General features: G+C 37.1%; 1 non-coding gene across 1 annotated transcript; it reads left to right on the top strand.

Moving 5' to 3' along the window:
* Positions 1-10,398: 10,398 nt before the first annotated feature.
* Positions 10,399-10,505, top strand: LOC141683551 (small nucleolar RNA R71). The gene has a single exon (XR_012560351.1). It is a non-coding gene; the product is annotated as a small nucleolar RNA R71 (small nucleolar RNA).
* Positions 10,506-22,223: the final 11,718 nt, after the last annotated feature.

The following is a 22,223-nucleotide window of genomic DNA, read 5'->3' as shown; positions in this document are numbered from 1 at the left end:
AAATACCTGTTCTAGAAGTTAGTATGGTTTATTTAGCAGGCCAAGTGAACCCGCTATTATGGAGAAGATTTAGTTGTTGCTAACCAGAGTATAAATATTGCTTGATAAGCTTAACGACAGAACCAATGTACGGAGAAACTATTCATCCAATTTCTGAGACTATTAGAGTTCGAAGAATACGTCGATTTACAAGAAGCCGAGTATGAGCAAAGAAGATTGAGAAATATTCCAGACTTTTTCAAAGGAAGAATGTTATTAGCAAATGAGTCGATATGTTGAATGATCGGTAGCGTAAGCAAAATTTGAAGTTATGATTGTAAATCTTGTAAGAGTGCAAATAAGGTCGAATTATAAAAATATTGAGCATGGAAGCATGACGCTAAAGATACAAGACCTAATGAATGGGAATTTATTTTAATGATCAATTAAAGAAGGCATTTCAGAGAACTTTCTAAAGTTAATATATGACTCGGAATGGGATTTATTGATCGAACAAACGTTGAAGCTGTAAATAGCTGAAATGTGGATGTCGACCAATGATATCATTCTTTTCTATACTACTATATATTCTTATGAATCTTGAATAAAGTATCAACTTCTTTCATGATCAGCTCTATGAGGTTATAAGAAAATTGTTGAATCTCTTTGAAATCATTCCTCCAAAATATTGCTTTCTGAATTGAGACAAGTAGTGTTATGGTGTGATGCTTTGTTGAAATGACAAAGAGTCTGGTGGGACGCCACCTAATCATGTGATGTATGCCATATAGTATGAAAGACTGGCCATCTTGAGTACAAATATAGTTGTGTTAGGTCACACACACTGTAGAAGGGGGTTGAATACAGTGTTTGTCACAATCAAATCGAATTAAAGAACACAAGTAACAGAAAACATGCTTTATTAAACTCTGTTACAATATGGAACTGTCCTCTCTCAGTGATGAATAAATTATCACGAGAGTTTCTAGTGTTACAATAAATAATAACTTCGATTATGATAACACATATAGTGTAAACCCTATGTCTGTGTTTATATACTATACAATTACAAGATAATCGCTAATTGATATGGAATATAATTCTGCTTCCTAAAATATATCAACTAGTTATCTTTTCTTCCAAGTATTCTATTCTTCATAGATTTCCTTCTTCTTGCATATCTCTTCTTGCGTTTGTCTTGATCTTCTTTCCTTTCAATCAGCCGCCTTCCTTATCTAAAAGTCTCCTTAAGTCCTGATATTATCTCCTGATAAATATCTCCTGATAACTTAAGTTCTGACAACTTAAGTTCTGACTTCAGTATAAGTGTTGTGTTCCAGTTAAGTACTGATTTGTCCTGTTTAAGTAAGATCTGAAAACTAAACACAAATCATATTAGACATGTCATTATCAAATATATCTAACAATCTCCCCCAACTTGTAAATTAGCATAATATACAAGTTTAACTGATATTTGATGATGTCAAAAACATTAAGTACAAATGCATGAGAATTTGACTAGATAACTACAACTTACAGTCCTTGTAGCTTTACCATCTTTAACTTCTGATAATAGCTTCAGTCTGTATACACATCGGAATTTAAGCAGTTGTAGATCTTGACTTGGCTTCAATTACTGATCTCTTTGATATCAGGAGTTGTTCTGAGATAGTTCTTTAATAAACATCTCTCAGCATATTTAAGTTCATCAATCATCCTCCTTTTAGCATTCTTCAATTCAACTGTATCTTCGCCAATTTGAAAGATAGCAGCCCTGAGATCATTTATTCTAGCTTTTCTTATGTCCTGATCTAGTCTGATCAAATATACCTTGTCAGACTCAAGATTGAATTCCACAGCCTTATAACCCAAAAAGGTAGTTATAATCTTAGCAGAGTTAGGATTCATCTCGACAATATCACCCTTGTGATCTCTGTACTTGGGACAGTATGTGCTGTCAGAATTTACAGAATAAAGCTTCTTCTGTCTCTGAATTTGAGTCTTCAAATAATTTGCAGCACTATCTGTTAATCTGTTCTTCACTTGAAGTAAGAATAGAAAATGTTCTAGTTCCTCATAATACTTCAGTGGTATAGCATTCTGCCTAATATGGTAAACCCTTCCATCTGTCATAAAATATAACAAGATGTGTTCTTTCAAGAAGGTATGGTAAACCATCTGTACAGATTCAAGCTGATTCAATCTTTCAGGAGTTGCTCCAACACCTGGTTCACTTAAAGAAGTTGGATCATTGGTTGTGTTTAGTATTCTTCTTTTATCAGCACTACCCAATCCAGATTTATCTCTTGCTTCTTTTCCTGTAACCACTCTTGCTTCAAAACCACTTGTTGCAGTCTTCAAAGGCTGAGTCTGTTTAGCTTTAGTGAATCCTGGTAGGAGTAACTTTGAAGGTTTAACATGAGCAATGTCAGAGGTTTCCTTTAACTTATCTTATGATATCAAGCCAACTTGAGCTATGTCAGAGGTTGCTTGCTTCATTGTCATATAAGATCTTACTATATCTTGACTCTGAACAACTTGAGCCATGTCAGAGGTTGTTTGAGAAATCTTCCTTGAAATCAGAGTAAGATTAACATCTTCATTAGATATTTCTTCATCCATAGTAGGCACATAAACCTTTACAGGTTCATCAACTTTTTCTTTGCCCTTGGACCTTGGATCTATCTCCATTTGTGATTTGGCCGTAGTTGCCTCATGATTTATCCTTTTTTATCACAATGCCTTTAGCCTTAGGAATTTTCTTTTCAACAACAGAAGCTTCAGATTTGGAGTTGACTTTTTCTAACTTAAGTCTAGCTTCTTCTTCCTTTAGACTCTCAAAGTCCATTCCTGGATTTTCTTTCAGAAATAACTGTCTTGAAATCTCCTCATCAAGTTCCAGATGTTCATCAGAACTTATCCTTTTACCAGTATCAGAACTTATTCTTCTCCCAGTATCAGAACTTGTTCTTTGACTTATAGTTCCAGTTCTACTTGATGAAAGACCTTTACCTTGGCCATGACCTCCACCCATTCTAGAGTTTCCGTGGTCATCTTTTTCATCATCCTTTCCCTTCAGTGTCTTAATAGGTTTGCATTTGGACTTAATTACTTTCTCCTCCTTTTTGGCATCAGCGGGTAAAAGAAGAGAGACAAGAAATTCCACTGAGAATTGGATCTCATTGAGTTGAGATTGCTGAGAAGCTTGATTCTTTAGAATATCAGCAATCTGAGCCTGTTGCTTCTCTTGAGTTTTTTCAATGTACTCAATTCTGTCAAAGGTAGGTTTGAAAAACCTTTTCTTGTCCAGCTTGGCAACCATATCTTGCTGATTTAAGGATTCTTGAATCTTGTCTACCTTGGTCTGAGTTATAGATTGTTGACTTTGAAGGTGTCTTGTACTGAGTGTAGTAACCCTGAGCTGTATCTTGAAATCTTCATTGAGTAGCATCTCATCAGCCTTTGCCAAGTGCTCAGCAAGTATGTTTGAATAGGAACAAAATTAACTTTGTTCCATTCCTTGGTCCACTCCCTTCCTCTAGGAGTTACACTCCAAGGTACTGGTGCATCTCCTCTAACAAACTTTTTAACAAGATCAACTTTTGAAGGAGCTTGTGGAAATGCATGCCCAAATGGACCAGTTGCATCAGCATCTACAGTGGCAGCAGCTTCACCAGTAACTTCATCATTAGCAGCATCAGAACTTATAGAATCAGCATCATCAGCTTCTTCTGATAAAAGAATAGTATGAGTGGCTATTGAGGCTTCAACATCATCCTCTAAGTGCTGATCTCCAACTAAGTTCTGATCAACAGCCAAATCTTGATGCCCACCTAAAACCTGATTTTCATCATTCAGATTCAGAATAGGTGTAGTAGGAATATCTTCATTAAAATCAGCATCCAGGATTGGGGTTGTTGGTGGAGTGATTTGAGATGGTGGAGCTTCCAAGTACAGAACCTCAGGCACAATCAGGTTATGAATATCAATCTCAGCACTTGTGCCTGGGTCTTTAGTATGTACTGTTTCATTTACAGGAGACACAGGAGGAGTAGGCAGTCTATCTTGAGTAGTTTCTGGTTATGCTGAAGGAAGTAATTCAACAACAATTGATTATGTTGGGATCAGAGATTCCTGACCCCCTTTCTTAGCTCCTTCTTCCAGAGTTTCTTCAGAATGTGATGATACACTGACAGCCCTCCTGGCTCTTTGCTTTTATGTCTCTTTACAGAACTAGAGACTTTGGGAGCTTCATCAGAATTTAGCTTTCTAAGCCTTTTTAGGGGCCTAGAACTCCCAATTTCAACATCCTTCTGAGAAGAGACCTTCTCAGCTTCTACAACAACAGGTTCTGATATTGGAACCTGTTCCTCACTATCTGACTCATGACTCTGAACAATCCTCCTTCTATTCTGTTGTGTCTGAGGTACAGTCTTTGTCCTCTTAGGTTGGAAGATGAAGGCCTCACAAGATGTGTTGATGGTGAAGGTTGAGATGTTTGTGATGGTTTAAAATATGTCCTGATGGAGGGTTGAGTAGGTTGAGGTTGGGATGTTTGAGGTGTAGGTGTGGTATGTTCTGATGGTTGGTGAGGTGGCTGGGATGTGCTGGTGGGTTGAACATCAGGGTAAACAGACGTGTAGGTTTGAGGATCAGCATTTACAAGAATCTGTTTTATAGACTGAGGTATATGTAAGGGTCTAACCACTTTCTTCTTAATGTCAGCATTTAACAAATCATTAAAAGCCCTTTTTACAAGCTTAAAAGGTGGAATTGAATCAGTGATAGGTTGGGGTTCATCAACACAACAAAAAGTATATATAAGCTGACAGAATCTAGCAAAGTATGCAACATTCCTATCCTCTGTCATCCTATCCCCTATGAATCCTAGCACAACACTTGCAAAATCAAAGTGAGTTTGATGAATAAGAGCATACCCGATTTGCTGACTCATAATTGGAATGGCATCAAAGTTGGAGCACTTATTGGCGAATGCCTTAGTGATACAATCGAAGAAAAAACTCCATTCCTTCCTGATATTTTCCCTTTTCAACTGTCCAAGCTTGTTCAAACTTTTCTCATAGCCCAAATTGGCCATGAGCTGCTGTAGAACAGGGTCCTCCACTGTTGAAAAAGTACAGCCTTCTGGTAATTGGAGAGCTTTGTGAACTGCTCCAGGAGTAACCACATGCTCAACATCATTGACTTCAAATACGATGCTTGGAGTACCAGTAGTACCACCATCATCAAAAATCCCAGTCCGCCAAAACGTCAGAACTTGTTGGCTTGAAATAGTTTGAGGTTGGGTCAAAGCATACCCAATCTCACTATTTACTAAAAAATCTTGCACAAAGTGCAAATCTGATGGAGCTTCAGCCTTGTTCAAGATTACAACATAGTTGTTTGGTACAAACTTGTCTCCATCAATAATTAAATCCTTAGGTGCCATGAGAAATAAGTGAGAAATAAAATTGCCTGTAAGGTGTTTGATAAAATGTCTGTAAAGAAACCGTCAGTAAAACATGAGAGAGAATAAGAAAAGAGAGAGTAGAATAAAACTGAAAATAAAAGATTTAAAAGTCTTTTATCTCTTTTACTTAGACACCTGTTAGGGCGAAAACACGCGCTAATATTCACGCAAGTATACGCGTTCGCAAGTAGTATAAGATATAAATCAGATTCGTTCCCACAGAGACTGGTTTAGGTTAAGTTCAATTTATGCACCTATGGAACAATGTATGGTTATCGCTCAATGCTAAGACAAATAACAAATTGGGTTTTTATTAAACTAAGAGATTATACTAAATAACATTAACTAAGAGAATTGAGGTTAAATTAATATATATGATAAACATGGGATCCTAACTTCATTAAATACTTCATTCAATAGCCTTATTATTCTTAACCTTAGCATGTGATGGTGATGACACTAATCAGATAACACGAAACTGATAAACGCCAACTTTCGTTGCACGAGTAAATTCTACCAGACATCCACAAAAGAGATAGAAGCTGAATAGGCACCAATTATATTGAGACCCTATATGTCTATAGAATTTGACAACATAACGGTTTAAGCACAAGTTATCTATCTTGATTACATAGGGCAAGTAAAACGGTTAGAGTTACCTACGAATCATGCATACAATACATGAACCTATGCTAGCATGGCAAGTTCTAAACCTCTATATTCACTGTCGCTTCAATAGAGATTAACACGCTATCTTATATGTTAGCTACGCACATAAGATGAATAAGCACAACCATACTAGGATATCAATCAATCACCACACACCAAGATATCGAAACAATTAACTATTGAAATCCATAAGTAAATCCGCTAGAACCCCATGACAACGATTAGCCCATAATCGAACTCATCGTCATCATGGGTTCCAATGAAAGCATGGTATAAACAAGGTCTTAATAAACTAAATAATAATCAAAGTACGAATAAACGAGATCTAGGTTCAACAAGAACGAAAACGAGCATCCAAAGTTACAACTAATTCAAAGAATCACAAGTTGAAAACAAGATCTTCTTTTTCGGAGTTGTTCTGTGCTTCTAGGTCTTCTCCTTGGTATCCCAATCTTCTCGGATGATGAAAACCCTTTTTTTTAAGTATATATACGCCCCTAGTGGACCTGGACCCTTAAAATCGTCAAATTCTACTCAAAAAAGGCTTTTTCAGCGAAATCAGCGACCAGCCGCGCCCTGAGCGGCCGCTCAGCTCTGCTGAGCGGGCGCTCAGCTACTGACTGGGAAAAATATTCTGATGAATCTTGTTTTGGCCATAACTTGAGTTCTACTCGTCAGAATTAGGCGATTCAACTGCCCACGCGAAGCTATTGAGATTCTCTACAACTTGACAATGGCCTTGGCTTCCAATTTTGATCACTTTTCATCATATTTCCTTTAAAAGCTCTTTTCTTCATTTAACTGATACCTGAAATGCAATAACACAAAAACACATCAAAATACCAACAACTTGAGTCCAAAACACCAATTTAAGCTTGTAATAAAGCATTCCAAGTGGATATAAAATCCACTTATCACACCCCCAAACTTGAATCGATGCTTGTCCTCAAGCATAAACAGACTCAAAACTACAAAATAAACCTAATGCATGAATGCAACTACGTGAATGCAACTAAATGACAATGTAATCGATCTCCTCAGAATAACCATAACCAAATGAATAAGCTAATGCCTCTAAAAATGCAATAACTTGAAACAGAGTTTGAATAAATCCCACAAACCAACTCACAAACCAGAAACGTGCGTGTGTGGATGCTTAACAGATATACTCTCGATACTAGATCAATAACCATAACTTATCAATCATCGAAACAATCAAAAGTTTATAAACAGAATAGACAATAAACGCATTATGACTCACAACACCTCCTTTCTACTAGAGTTATACAAGGATTCACACTATTATTGAACATATAATAAAGATGCTTATTTGATCGTGCAATGAATGAGGTCCCAAAAGACTTATACAATAATACCCATGTAGCGAGCGTTAGGTTAGTGGATCCCAGACTATAAAAGCCTTAGGTCACTAGGCACAAAGTCCCCTAGAACTTAATAACTCGAGTATTAAAGAGCTCACTCTTGATCAATTATGCATAAACACATACTTTTTTCTTTCTTTTTTTTCTTTTTTTTCTTTTTTTTTTCTTTTTTTTCAACAATTTCTGAATGAGTGCGTTTCGCTCCATCTCATTCAACCCTAGACTACTCATAAAAATATGAGCCGGCTACTAGCCATTTGACGCCTAGCCTTACAACAACTAGCAATGAAATCCAAGTTTTTCTCCAGATAAAAAAAAATCAGTGTTTTTACGTCATTACGAGAATATCACAAATTCTAAATATAATCAAGTGATTAAATCTCAACAACAAACAAGTATGATCATGACCTAGATCAAAAGCAACCCTATAAGACTTTGTGAAAATATTTGTTTCTGGCATGCAAATCAATTCATTAGGACTTAAACATCCCTCTATTCGTCATCACCACACTGAAATCAACATCAACTTATCAAATATCATAGTTCATCTTAAGGGATCATGCTAAATATGCATGCAAATACAACTATATGAAATCACATAAAAATAAACAAATATGTCCTAAATGAACAATCATGCAAAAATATGAATGAACTACAACTAAACATGCAATATGAATCTATATGGACACACACTACTAATCCTTACTTTATCACCCCCAAACTTAAAATTTTCAATGTCCTCATTGAAGGTAATAATAAGGATTTCAGGCATACCTAATTAGCGGGAGATTCACCCTCATCGGGTGGAGGATCAGGTGGCCAATCAACCTCGCCACTAGTGTCTCGGAAAATAGTACCGAAAGCGTGTGTCAAATCTTCAGCAAAATGACGGTGAATGTCGTGCATGGCCTCCATACGCCTAATTACTCGCCTGTACTGCTCGTCACCAACACCAGTCCTATCAACTACCTGCTGCACATGAGAAGAATCCTCTATAGGCACTGGAGGATCCGTTCGGCTACCCTCTACATCATCAAAGATATATCCCAACCCCTTGTCAGGGGGTGCACCTAAGAATGAATAACTCAAGTGATTTGGTAGTGGGTTGAGCTCAAGTGTAGGAGCATCTTCAATAGACGACTCGAGACGATCCTGAGAAATTTTCAGCTCTGCTAACCCAAGAGAATCGAATGGCACATCCAACTTCCTCTTCCATAGAGGTGCATTCAAAACCTGAATTTGCTCTACTTTAAAGCACTCCTCTTTAGCTGTGGGTAATTTTATTTCCTTGAACACATTGAAAGTGACCTTCTGATCATGAACCTTCATCGTAAGCTCTCCTTTTTGCACATCGATCATAGTTCGGCCTGTAGCCAAGAATGGTCTTCCCAAGATAATGGGAATCTTCTTATCTTCCTCGAAATCAAAAATTACAAAGTCAGCAGGGAAGAAGAGTTTATCCATCTTGACCAAGACATCCTCCACTATACCTCATGGATAAGCGATGGAACGGTCAGCTAGTTGCAATGACATGTATGTTGGTTTCGGCTCAGGCAGACCAAGCTTCTTGAAGATAGATAAGGGCATCAGATTGATGCTAGCTCCTAAATCACATAAACACTTGTCGAACGACAAGTTTCCGATGGTGCAAGGAATAGTGAAGCTTCTAGGATCTTTAAGCTTCGGAGGCAACTTCTGTTGCAGCACAGCACTGCATTCCTCCGTTAGAGCAACGGTCTCTAAGTCATCGAGCTTCACTTTCCAAGAGAGAATACCTTTCATAAACCTCGCATAGCTAGGCATCTGTTCGAGAGCTTCAGTGAAAGGTATGTTGATATGAAGTTTCTTGAACACCTCCAGAAACTTCTCAAACTGCTTATCCAGCTTTTTCTTCTGCAGCCTTTCAGGAAAAGGAGGTGGAGGATAAATCTGTTTCTCCCCTGTATTACCCTCAGGAGGAGTGTGTTCCACAGTAGTCTTCCTTGGTTCCACCTCTACTTCCTTCTGCACATCTTCTTCAGCCACAACTACATTTTCTGAATCTTGAGATTTTTCTGGCTCTTCGTCTTGCTGAACTTGGGGGCTTGTGACCTTTCCAGACCTTAAGGTGATGGCGTTCACCTGTTCTTCAACTTCCCTCTTGCCTGGATTTTTTCTGTATCACTAGGAAGCGTTCCTGGTGGTCGATTCAATAAGGCATTAGCAATTTGCCCTATTTGGTTCTCCAGATTCTGGATAGAAACAGCCTGGCTTTGGCATATAAGAGCCTGGTTTTTGTACATAAGCCTCAACTCCTCCAATTCATATTTTTCATTCGAAGATAGACCTGCATCATTAGTTTGTTGTTGAAGTTGGAGTTGTTGTCTTGGTGTAAATTGTTGCTGAAAACCAGGAGGGTTAAATAGCTTATTTGCAAACTGCTGGAATGGCTGTTGCATCGCATTCTGATTGTTGCTCCAGCTGAAGTTAGGATGATTCCAGTTGTCAGGATGATAAGTGTCTGGAACTGGTTGCTGCGATCTCTGAAAGTTGCTCACAAACTGAGCTGAGTCGCTAGATATAGCGCATTGTTCTATCGCATGTGGACCTGCACACAACTCACAAACACTAATTATCTGCTTAACACCATAGTTAGCCAGAGAATCGATCTTCATAGACAACGCCTTTAGTTGAGCAGTGATAGCTGTAGCTGTATCCACTTCAAGAACTCCTGCTACCTTGCCCTGTGGATATCTCTGGGTTGGATACTGATATTCATTAGCAGCCATCAGTTCAATTAGATCATAAGCTTCCTTATAGCTCTTTGCCCATAATGCTCCGCCTGATGCTGCATCGAGCATGGGTCTGGACTGTGCTCCCAACCCATTGTAAAAACAAGTAATGATCATCCAATCAGGAATTCCATGATGAGGACACTTCCTAAGCATCTCCTTGTAGCGCTCCCAAGCTTCACTTAGCGATTCTCCCGTTTGCTGCGCAAATTGAGTAATAGCATTCCTGAGTGCAGCTGTCTTCGCCATAGGGAAGAATTTAGTAAGAAACTTCTGAGCAAGATCTTCCCAAGTAGTAATCGAACCAGCTGGTAGAGAGTGTAACCAGCTCTTAGCCTTGTCCTTCAGAGAGAATGGGAACAGTCTCAGCTTCACAGCATCTTCAGAAACACCGTTGAACTTGAAGGTGTCGCATATTTCAATGAAATCCCTAATGTGTGTATTGGGATCTTCCGTTGGAGAACCCCCAAACTGGACTGAAGTCTGTACCCATTGAATTATGCCAGGCTTGATCTCAAAGGTATTAGCTGTGATAGCTGGCTGGACAATGCTAAATTGAATGTCATTGATCTTGGGTTGAGAAAAATCCATCAAGGCTTTCGTTCGTGCTGCTGGATCTCCCATTGTAATGAGTACCTGAAACACAAACAAATAAACTGTGAAAGTAAAAGAATCCGAGTCAGTGAACTTTAACGACCACTGATGACAAGCACATAAACTAAAAATTAACACCGAGTCCCCGGCAGCGGCGCCAAAAACTTGTTAGGGCGAAAACACGCGCTAATATTCACGCAAGTATACGCGTTCGCAAGTAATATAAGATATAAATCAGATTCGTTCCCACAGAGACTGGTTTAGGTTAAGTTCAATTTATGCACCTATGCAACAATGTATGGTTATCGCTCAATGCTAAGACAAATAACAAATTGGGTTTTTATTAAACTAAGAGATTATACTAAATAACATTAACTAAGAGAATTGAGGTAAAATTAATATATATGATAAACATGGGATCCTAACTTCATTAAATACTTCATTCAATAGCCTTATTGTTCTTAACCTTAGCATGTGATGGTGATGACACTAATCAGATAACACGAAACTGATAAACGCCAACTTTCGTTGCACGAGTACCATTCTACCAGACATCCACAAAAGAGATAGAAGCTGAATAGGCACCAATTATATTGAGACCCTATATGTCTATAGAATTTGACAACATAACGGTTTAAGCACAAGTTATCTATCGTGATTACATAGGGCAAGTAAAACGGTTAGAGTTACCTACGAATCATGCATACAATACATGAACCTATGCTAGCATGGCAAGTTCTAAACCTCTATATTCACTGTCGCTTCAATAGAGATTAACACGCTATCTTATATGTTAGCTACGCACATAAGACGAATAAGCACAACCATAGTAGGATATCAATCAATCACCACACACCAAGATATCGAAACAATTAACTATTGAAATCCATAAGTAAATCCGCTAGAACCCCATGACAACGATTAGCCCATAATCGAACTCATCGTCACCATGGGTTCCAATGAAAGCATGGTATAAACAAGGTCTTAATAAACTAAATAATAATCAAAGTACGAATAAATGAGATCTAGGTTCAACAAGAACGAAAACGAGCATCCAAAGTTACAACTAATTCAAAGAATCACAAGTTGAAAACAAGATCTTCTTTTTCGGAGTTGTTCTGTGCTTCTAGGTCTTCTCCTTGGTATCCCAATCTTCCCGGATGATGAAAACCCTTTTTTTTAAGTATATATATGCCCCTAGTGGACCTGGACCCTTAAAATCGTCAAATTCTACTCAAAAAAGGCTTTTTCAGCGAAATCAGCGATCAGCCGCGCCCTGAGCGGGCGCTCAGCTCTCTGAGCGGGCGCTCAGCTCTGCTGAGCGGGCGCTCAGCTACTGACTGGGAAAAATATTCTGATGAATCTTGTTTTGGCCATAACTTGAGTTCTACTCGTCAGAATTAGGCGATTCAACTGCCCACGCGAAGCTATTGAGATTCTCTACAACTTGACAATGGCTTTGGCTTCCAATTTTGATCACTTTTCATCATATTTCCTTTAAAAGCTCTTTTCTTCATTTAACTGATACCTGAAATGCAATAACACAAAAACACATCAAAATACCAACAACTTGAGTCCAAAACACCAATTTAAGCTTGTAATAAAGCATTCCAAGTGGATATAAAATCCACTTATCAACACCCCACGTGACAGCTAGTTAAAAAGTAGTGAAACAGACCTTTACACTTGTCAAACATGCAGCAGTTAAGGCAAAAATTAATGGGCACGGTAAATAAGCAATTATTACTTAGCACATGCAGTTTTTCAAGGAGAAAAACCGTCCCACTAACCAAGTAATCCCATTAAATAAATGATTATTAATGCTTTATCTCTCATAAACCAATATTCAAAAAAATATGACCGTTGAGGTAATGACCAAAATAAACCAAGTAAATAAATACTGCCACGTCAGCATCAGAACTTGATTATTATAAGAATTTAACTGGTCATCAGAATATGAAATGACTCATAGACAGAATCTTGCAATAAAGTAAAATTTCATTAATATATCAAAAAAATACATTCGATGAAATTTAGCAATTACATGCAAAAGTTGCAAGACAATCCTAATCTATGATTCCTAACATCAACAGCTTTAGTCCTAGTCTAAGAAGATCCTATCGACTAGTTCATGTTGCTGGAGACGAAAAGCACTGCAAGACGGATGATTCTCTCCTGCTGACGAAGAGAACGGAGATGAAGATTTCTTTGGACAGTCAACAAGTCATTTTGAATAATTTCTGGAAATTGAATCCAGAGATTATAAGGAATGTTATTGATAGGATATGCAGTCGGAATTCCATTTTGAAAAATATGCTTAGTTTCAGTGCCATAGTTGTAAAACCAACCAAACTGAGCCATTGTTTGAGAAAGAATTGATTTTTACTGAAGGATTATTGGTCAGTTATATAGACAAGGGAAGACCAAGGGATGCAGGGAATGTGAAACGAATAGAAGTAAAGCCTCGTCTCCCTAGACCGATGAGTAATAATGACAGCCGTTGGAAGCTTAAAACAGGAGTTAATGAGCACACGAAACAAATAAAAATTACTGTGCATATATGAGTACCACTAACCCAAATTATGTTGACTGTTTATATCTCACCCAAACATATTCTGATTTTAAATATGACTGTTTCAGATTGAACCACAAATAAGTCAAGTAAAGAATCAGGATTTAATATCAGAACTTAGACTTATCAGTCATCAGAACATGACTCATTAACTCAAAAAGTGAATGCATATTTCTGTAATTCTTCACACAAATACTGATTTCATTTCTTCAGAACTTAATCATCATAATTTCCATCATAACTTGTCCTCGGAATTTATGCAACTGACACTTAACCTGTTCATCTAAAATAACATTTATCACCACAATAATTTTCATTATTCATATGGAGTGTATGTGTGTGCAGTAAGCTAAATATCAGATAAAGATTAAAGTCTGATTCACTTCAGTACATCTTAGGAATAAGGCATAACTAAGAACTTTGCTCAAAATCTGTCATTATTCTGAAGTCTACTATAGAATGAGTTCATGCATGAGTCCACCTCAACTATTTTGTGCTCATTTTATGCATCATTTAAAATTCCATTTTACAGTGGCTTCTCAGTGTAAGTGAGTCACGACTGTTTATCAGAATTTATGCTATTATCAGAGTATTTCTCCGATAATCATAGAGTGTGAAAAGTCACAAAGAAAATATTTATCTTGCTTTTCTAATGCATATAACTTAATACCAGCAATGCACTTGGGTCTTCCCTTCCACATTTTTTACTCTAGATCTCAAAGGAGTACCTGATTTTTATTTCTTTTCTTTTCTTTTTCTTTTGATAAGTGAGGCTTATCAGCACTTAGTACATTCACCAGATTTACTAACATCAGAACTTAACAGATAAGAAGCATTATTCTAGTTTTTGACTTAGTAATAAGATACACAAAGTAAACTTAACTAAGCTCAATATCAGAATTTGCTTGTGTTAAAAGATTTCCACATAAATAATTACTTCAAACATGGGATTTTTAGAATATTAAAGACTACTAGTTTAGCATCTAGCACAATTATCCTCATTGGATTGAATAGTCATAGAGCATGCATATCACTATCAGAGTTTAGAAATTCACATCAGACAACAATCAGCACTTAAGCAAATTTCAATTTAAGCACATAATACACAAAGATAGTAATATCTGTAAATACTGATCATAAAATCTGATGTATCAGAACATAAACTAAGCAGATTTAGAGAAGAAACCTGAGACCATTCCAAGTTCATTTACCAATCTTGTAAAAGTAGCTTCACACAGTGGTTTTGTGAAGATATCTGCTAGTTGTTGATCTATTGGAACAAAATGCAATTCCACTGTACCTTCATCCACATGTTCCCTTATGAAGTGGTACCTAATGCTGATGTGCTTTGTCATTGAGTGTTGACTGGATTACCTATCATAGCAATAGCACTTTGATTATCACAGTAAATAGGAATTTTAGAAAATTTTAACCCATAATCCAGTAACTGATTCTTCATCCAAAGAATCTATGTACAACAGCTTCCTGCAGCAATGTATTCTGGTTCTACAGTTGATGTGGAAATTGACTTCTGTTTCTTGCTAAACCAAGAAACTAATCTGCCTCCAAGAAATTGGCAGCTTCCACTTGTGCTTTTCCTGTCAATTTTGCATCCTGCAAAATCTGCATCTGAGTAACCTATTAGCTTAAAGTCTGATTCTCTAGGATACCATAATCCCAAATCAGCTGTACCCTTAAGGTACTTGAAAATTCTTTTCACAGCTGTTAAGTGAGGTTCTCTTGGATCTGCTTGAAATCTTGCACAAAGACAGGTAGCATACATGATATCAGGTCTACTAGCAGTTAGATAGAGTAGTGAGCCAATCATACCTCTGTAATCAGTAATATCTACTGATGTACCAGTATCCTTATCCAATTTTGTTGCAATGGCCATGGGAGTGGATGCACTTGAACAATCTTGCATTCCAAATTTCTTCAGCAAATTTCTGGTGTACTTGGATTGACAAATAAAAGTGCCTTCTTCATTCTGCTTGACTTGAAGACCTAGAAAATATCTAAGTTCCCCCATCATACTCATTTGATATCTTGACTGCATCAGTTTGGCAAACTTCTTGCAAAGTCTGTCATTTGTAGAACCAAAAATGATATCATCAACATATATCTGCACCAAAAGTAAGTCCTTTCAATGGTTGAGGTAGAACAATGTTTTGTCAATAGTTCCTCTGTTAAATCCACTTTTTAGAAGAAACTGAGCTAAAGTCTCATACCATGCTCTTGGAGCTTGCTTAAGGCCATAAAGTGCTTTGTCAAGTCTGTAGACATGATTAGGAAATTTTAAATCTACAAAACCTGGAGGTTGTTCAACATATACTTCCTCTTCTAACTCTCCATTGAGAAAAGCACTTTTCACATCCATTTGAAAGACTGTAAACTTTTTGTGAGTAGCATAAGCCAAAAATATCCTTATGGCTTCCAATCTAGCAACTGGTGCAAATGTTTCATCATTATCAATTCCCTCTTGTTGAGAATATCCTTTTACAACCAGCCTTGCTTTATTCCTTGTAATTATGCCATCACTATCAGTTTTGTTTTTGAACACCCACTTTGTACCAACAACAGATCTGTTCTTTGGTCTTGGTACTAGGGTCCAGACTTTGTTTATTTCAAATTCATTTAACTCTTCTTGAATTGCTTGCACCCAATCAGCATCTTGAAGAGCTTCTTCCACTTTCTTCGGTTCAGTCTGAGAGAGAAAAGAGTGATAAAGATATTCATTTGATGTAGCTGTTCTAGTTTTGACACCTGCATCAGGATTTCCAATAATTAAATCAGGTGTATGTGCTTTAGTCCACTTCCTTGCAGATGGAAGATTTTCTCTAGAACTGGATGCTCCCCCATGATCCATGCTGTCTTCATCAACATTTTCTGATGCTCCCCCTGAAATTATGCTCTCTGAGTTGGATCCTTCAGAATTTGAGTTTCCAGAAATATCAGTACTTGAGTTTCCAGAAATATCAGAACTTGGCCCATCAGAACTTGATGAATCAGAACTTGAAGAGCCTGTTTTAGGTTCTGATGCTTCTTGAAATGTGGTTGTATCTTCAGTATGCTCCCCCTGCACAGGTGCATCTCCCTTTGACATAGTCACCACAGTTTCAATAACATCAGAGTTTAATCCATCAGAGTTTGCAGTATCAGGATTTAGACTGTCAGGATTTACAATATCAGAATTTAAAACTTCATTCTCAAATCTCAGCTGATCATAATAATTGAAATCTTCAAGTCCTGTAATCTTCTTATCATCAAAAGAGACATTGATAAATTCCATGACAACCCTTGTTCTTAAATTGTAGACTCTGAAGGCTTTTGTGGAAAGTGGATATCCAACAAAAATTCCTTCATCAGCTTTTAGATCAAATTTGGATAACTGTTCAGGATGAGTCTTAAGAACAAAACACTTGCATCCAAATACATGAAAATACTTCAGATTTGGCTTTTTTTTTCTTCACCATCTCATATGGTGTTTTTCCATGCTTGTTGATGCGTGTTGCATTCTGCGTAAAACAAGCAGTTTGCACAGCTTCAGCCCAAAAGTAGGTTGGCAACTTTGCTTCATCAAGCATAGTTCGTGCAGCCTCAATAAGAGTTCTGTAACACCCCCAAATCCGGGGTCGGGGATCCGGGTTGTCACGAGTTCCATTTCCCTTAATAACACTTAATCTTAATAAACAATCAACTACTGCGTATTGTGACCCCACAATACACACACACACACCACAAGTTATAGTCTCAGAGATGAATACAAAAAATAACACAAGTCATTTTATTTCACAATTATAAGCCATTACACCTCAAAAGGGTTCTGAATAAATTTACATTTCTTTGCCATTATTACAATTCATATAGATACATAAGTCTGGTACATCAGAAGTTGAAAGTCTAGCCTATTGGTAATTTCTACCTCAGCTACAGCGGCATCAACGCTTCCAGAAAACTGCGGAACGTTTCCTAACCGCTTGCGAATTGGAAGCTTGGTCCTGATCATCTTTTCTATCTGTTATTGTGTGATGAAAGAAGAAAGGAAGGGTGAGCAACAATTCCACCGAAATAATATGTATAATAATTAACAATATATGAGCATTCTCATAGTACTCATGAAAGTCTTGGTCAAGAAGACATGAACCAAGCTGATATCTTAACGCGACCAAGTCGCCAAATATTCAGTATATATATACATATATACTTTTCACAATCTTTGAAATCCTCTGACATGTATAATACACATAGAGTTCCAGTTTATAACTGTATAAAAATATCGTTGCAAGGTGATCTCATATATCTAACCTTGTCTCAACGTTTTTCTGAAAATCTTTGACATGCACAAGATAATCATTTACTAGATATAAGTTTAAAAGATGAAGTTACAAGATACTCCAATATACTTATATCTTTTCCGATTACTACTTGAACTACCACCGTTCAATGTATAAATAGTTCATCTCATAGATTAAGCTACAAGACAAGACTTGTATAGAATCAATCTTTAAAATATCATCAAAATAAAATGAAGTTACGAGATACTTCATTTGATGCAAACATCATTTTGAAAACTCGACCCTGCCAACACTCAACAATCGCCCAACCGTAGCCTTTCTATCGAAGTGCTCTGGGTAGTGTTGCAGAAATATCCAATTGGATGATGAACTCATTACGGGAGTTTGCCGCGCCAGGAAGACCACTTACGATGATCAGTCGCAGTAGTGCAGCCCCACCATTTTTTACATGTAGAGGAGAACCTGTCGGATTTACTTGTCAACCGAACACTGGACTCCTAAGGAATGGACCGTCTTAGCGGAACTTCCAGGCCATTTGGGCCAATATAGTAAGGCTGGGCCGGCACCACTCGACCACTTACGCCACTCCTAGTTCAGATGAAATCCATGACTCTGAAACATAAAGCTTGTCCCCCCTTTCCCCAAGTAGAAACTTGTTGATACGGCTCCACCAAGAAGTCGTATCTAGTTGGAAAGGAAAACTCACCGATATTTCCCTGGCGGTGCCTGTTAATGGATTAACTTGTTCTAAGAATTTTACTTCCCGAGTGTTGGGTAAGTAATCAAAAACTCTTTTATCAAAATAGCAACCTTGTTGCGAATATAAAACACACCACAGAGCCGGATCCCTCAGGTTTTGAGCGAGTATTTAAATCCCCTTCGAAAAGAGGATCTTAAATATAAAAATGAGTTTTGGGATCCGCCCTAACCTTTAAAAATCATTTTGAAGACTCGAAAATATTTTTAAGAATGTTTGGAGTAATGCTGATTTAATTAAATAAATCAGTCCCAATATATTAGAAAATATCTGAATATTATTATTTAAATAATATTCCCATAAAGAATAATCTTAATAAAAAAAATTGAAGTAGAAGTTTTAAAACTCATACTTGAAATGAATAATAAATAACCAAAGATATACTTATACGAAAGTACGATCTTTATTTGAATAATCGAAAATAAGTTTGATTATCGAAACATTATTCTTTAATAAAATAAAGAATATTTTTTAATAAAATAAGCGGAGTCATAAGTCCTCGAATGAATATTCAAAACAATATTCATTAAATAAAATAAAGTTATCGAATAAACCTTATTCGAATAATAGTTTTGAAAACTATTTATATATATATATAATATACTCGGGAACATCGTCTCCCGGTTTAGAAAATATGTTCACCTTTGGGTCCCCTATACTAAGGGTATACGCAACTACTGCTTATCTCTAGCATAGGTATTATGCAACTTATAAGCAATTGAATCAACAATTAGATATCAAGACTACGAAACAGACATGCATATATACCAAATCAGCATGCTCCAATATATCGCAAAATTTGCTAATAACAATCATGCACTTATCACAAGATAATGCATATACATATATTTACATCACAACAACAGTATAACGGGTAGAAAACTTGCCTGAGTGTTCCCGGATAGACTTAAGCTTAGAGTGGGTCCGATAACCTATGAACAACAACATAAGTCGGAATTAAACCCCGGTCGCTTAAGAAACTAGACTTTAACCAATTAGACCCCTTACGTTCGCTTTCGCGCTTAACGATTCACTTAAGTCGCTCGAGTACCCTCGGCTCCACCATTTTTAATAAATTAACCATTAAGAGTTTTAAGGCGATTCTTTCGCGAGTACCCTACCAATCGTCTAACCCACTTTACATAATATTTTCATAATCCAATTAGTCATTTAAGGGCCTTAACCAATATTTCAAAGTAAGGCGAGGGGTAATGGTTCGTTCGCGAAACGCCGTTACTTAAAACGGTCGTTTCTCATCGCTCGTAACTCGGATTTAGGCGAACGACATATCAAAACGAAGATCGTAACATAAACTATCTAAACATGGCAAAGGTTAGAATTTTACAGTGAGTTCACGGGTCCTAAAGTTCAGAACAGAACAGTTAAGAAAAATCGGGCATTATGACGGTTATGTTTACGCGATTTCCAATTTAATTATCACTCTAAATTCTCATCAATTCACTCACAACCACCAACACAACATGATTCAACCATCATACTACAAAATCAGTCCCCAACTCCAAATTTTACCAATTTATCCAACCAATCAAAGACCCAATATTCAAAACCAATACAAATCCACCAAAACTACTTATAATCAAAGATCAAGCCTTAATACTAACAATGCTTCAATAAAACTTAATGGAATCATAAAATCAAAGCTAGGGTTTGAATTTTATACCTTCCTTGGTAGGTTTTAAGTTGCTAGGAAGCCTTAGGAAGCCTTAATCTAACCTCCTACAAGCTTGATCTTTCCAAAGAAATCAAGAACACAAAGTTAGGTTTTGATGTTTCTAAAAGTCCGATTGCATGAACTGTAAAAATGAGGGTCTTACCATGCTTATGTGGAAGAGACTTGTGAACAATCATTGTAGGCCATCTCAATACCTTTCCAACGAGCTATAGAACACATCATTTGAGTGAGTATTGAAGGAGATATGGCAGTTTGAAGTTTCTGCTCTGGTTTTGGCCGAGAGCAAGCTTTCAAGGGGGAGAAAGTGAAATGCTTCTTGTTTTGCCCTTTGACTAAATATCTACTAGGTCATGCTTAGGTCATCTTGATTATGTCATCCTTTTACACTTGTTTTCTTCTTATTGGTATGATGACATCATCACCCACTAACTTCTTTGATTAACCCCTAATTACTTGGCTAATGACCGCTGATCTGTTATACGGTTCGCTTAACGTTCTCGTTTATCGTTTGAGGGATCATACTCAGGATCTTATTACTTGGGTTCCCTTAACCTTTCTCAATACATTATATTCCTTTTATAATCCTCTCTTATAATCCTTGAATTTAAATCCTTTTAATCATGTTATCTTATACTCAATTCTTTCGGTATCTGGTGGATTTTCGGGAAAAATCAAAGTGTTCGGATTTGGATTCTGACGATCTTTACATACACTTATTTACTTTATGGAATACTAATACGATCTTAGAATTTCATTAACAGTACTCTTATATAGCGTGGTCTGATAATTTTCCTTAATCAGCATCATCAGCAAATGTTACTATTCATCCGTGTTTCAAAAATTCCAAAAATTGGGGTTATTACAGTCTCCCCTCCTTAAAAGGATTTCGTCCCGGAATCAGATAGAAAATGAATAGGGATGCTCTCTTAGCATTGCACTTTCTAAGTCTCAAGTAAATTTTCCCACATTGTGGTTCTACCACCAAACTCTGCCTAGTTTGATAACCCTTTTCCTAAGCACTTGTTCCTTTTCGATCTATAACCCTTTCTGGTTGCTCCATATAGGTTACGTCTGGTTGCATGCCTATGCGCTCATGTGCCCCTATTTTTCTGGAATCCAAATTATACTTCCTTAACATTGATACGTGAAACATGTTATGAACTTTCTACAGGTTCGGGGGTAGGTCTAGCTCATATGCTAACTTCCCAATACGTCTTAATATCTCCAAGGGCCCAACACTTCGTGGGCTTAGCTTTCCTTTCTTTCCGAACCACATCCATCTTTTCCAGGGGAATACCTATAACAACACTAGGTCCCCTACTTCCTATTTCTTGTCCTTTAGTGTCAATTCAACATACTTCTCATGTCCATCTTGGGCTACTACCAGCCGTCTTCTGATTAGATCTATTATATCCCTGGTCCTTTGGATCACTGCTGGTCCGAGCATCTTGCGTTCTGCAACTTCATCCTAACATAAGGGAGATCGACATTGTCTTCCCTCAAGGATCTCGTAAGGCGACATCTCGATAATGACATATGATCTATTGTCGTAAGAAAACTCAATCCGTGTTAAGTGATCATTCCAAATTCTTTCAAGTCTATTGCACAGACTCTCATCATAGCTTCTAGCATTGTAGCTTTTGCTTCTCAATGCTCCTTCTTTTCTTGTTCGTAGTCATTACCATCTTCCGCACCTAATATTATAATGGTTATACTTTTGCTCGTTAGCGTTCTATAACCTTTTAATAACCACGTCAACCTTAGTATCACGAACGTGTTTCCATTCCGAATACCACCATAACTTTACTACTCCTTTTTCAGCTGTTTCTATTTTCCAAAGTTTGATCAATCATATAGAAGTAAAAGAATTTATTGAGAGATCACTATGATCATGAACACTTGTTACATCGCATAGTTAGTACAGAAGGTGGTCAGCCTCTAGTACTTGACAAGCAATTAAACAACATGTGGTATCCTACTAGGCTTCTATCACACATATAGATAGTCATTCGGCAATACCTCCCCTTCTGGAAGGGTTGTT

Source organism: Apium graveolens, chromosome 1 (assembly GCF_009905375.1).
Source record: "Apium graveolens cultivar Ventura chromosome 1, ASM990537v1, whole genome shotgun sequence".
Classification (NCBI taxonomy): domain Eukaryota; kingdom Viridiplantae; phylum Streptophyta; class Magnoliopsida; order Apiales; family Apiaceae; genus Apium; species Apium graveolens.
The sequence above is the reverse complement of the archived record's forward strand: the minus strand, read 5'-3'. Positions and strand labels throughout refer to the sequence as shown.